Raw genomic sequence first — 1,925 nt, forward strand, 5'->3', positions numbered from 1 at the left:
GTCTTAGAAAAATGGATCATGTTATAATATGGTTGGAGGATTCCCAGCTGATTCCCTCTCATGCCTGGCTGAAGAAGGCCACATGACAAAAGTCACACACACCCTTTCTTAGGAACAACTCTGGTCTACTGAGCTGTGGTTTGAGGGGTTAAAAAGCTCTATGTCTCTACTCCAATTTAGAATATTTCTGCAGAATCAACCATCTCTATCACAGCCACCACCCCTATTGCTCTTGTAGTGATTGCATCTCAGCTCTACGTCTCCTACTGTCCATTGATTACAGATACTTATTTTAAGAGTACTCTCTAATAAACTTCCTACATGTGAGTATTTATCTCAGTATCTCAAAGCTTGCTTTCCAGGGACCCCAGCCTTTCACAATCCTTCACTATTATTGTTATTGTATACTAATGAGTCAAAACCAACCCTAACTCTAGCGAGTTTTCAGTGGCAGTAAATCACTGGAGAGGAGATTGCCCATATTTCTCCTATGGAGCAGCTCGTGAATTCGAACCATGAGTGCTTGGGTTGACAGTGGCACAACTTACCTGCTTAGCTACCAGAGTGAAGCAGATTCACCTGAACATTAGCTTAAGGATTAAGCATGTAAATACAGACCAATCAACCAGAATTATCTCTAGAGTTATTTTTCAAATCTTAGTACAGTAGAGGAAATTCCTTTTTCCTTGGACACAGCTTAAAAGGACATTGGGCTCCAACTGCTAGACATCCTGTCCTCTGCCATGTGATCTAAAAGAATAAAAGCAGACAGCAAAGACCAAGAGTATTATGCACCCTGCCCTTTTCCTCATATTAAATAATTGAGCCTATGCATTAGCCTTTCTGCTTAAGATAATTTAAGTGGAATCTCTGTATAGAAAACCAAAGGACTCTGACCAATGAATATTACATCTTCAAGGATTATAAAAGTCAAATCAAATAACTTTCCCTTATTAATGTGTTTGGGAAAAATACAATTCCTCATGTATTCAAACCATTCAGAGACAGGAAATGAGCTATTCTTCTCTAGAAACCATTATAAGAAGAGTCCAGAATTATCTTAATTGATTTCAAACCTCAGGAAGCTGAAAATATACTTTCATAATATGAAGGAATGAATATAAGCTGCAGCAGATGAGATAATTAGGCCCTTTCCCTTCTGCTTGGGGATTTATCATTGTGTTCATTTGAGTAGTAGATGTTGCACAAATGATGGTTATTTCTTTGAAAAATGTATGTAGACCTTATCCATCCCTTTTGAAAGCAAAATTCATCAATGGATTTCTGCCTATAAACTAATGGCTATAAACTAAATATGCCTTCAATGTAGTGTGATTTTCGTGTGCTGGATGCAAAAAGATTTTGATGTCTTAGATATTGATGTGTTTTCATTCTTCTCTGTAAATCTCACAGATATTCACCCTGGTTAAAATCTAAAACATGTAACTGTTGTTATGTGCCATCAAGTCATCTGTGACCCATAGTGACCCTATGTACAGCAGCTCTGAACCCTGCCTGTCCTGAGCCAGTCTCATTAATTCCAACACACCAACCCCTATTGCCCCAGTTACTGTATCAATTCATCTCATCTGGGGTCTTTCTAACCTGCACTGTCCCTCCACCCTTCTAAGTATGATGTCCTTCTCCAAGCACTAGTCTCTCCTGGTCAAAGTATGTAAGATAGAGCGTCAAAATCCTAGCCTCCAAGGAGAAACTTGGTTTCACCCTCTCCAAGACAGATCTATTTGTTTTCTTGTCAGTCCGTGGTATGTTCAAGACTCTTCTCCAGCACCACAATTTGAAGGCATCAATTCTTCTGTCATTCTTAGTCATTGTCCAACTCTCTGAAGCATAACAAGTAATTGTGAAGACCATGGCCTGGATTAGGTGCACCTTAGTCTCTAAACTGACATCATTACTTTTCA

Source organism: Elephantulus edwardii, unplaced genomic scaffold, assembly GCF_000299155.1.
Source record: "Elephantulus edwardii isolate Elephantulus edwardi_28Jun2011 unplaced genomic scaffold, EleEdw1.0 scaffold00040, whole genome shotgun sequence".
NCBI lineage: Eukaryota > Metazoa > Chordata > Mammalia > Macroscelidea > Macroscelididae > Elephantulus > Elephantulus edwardii.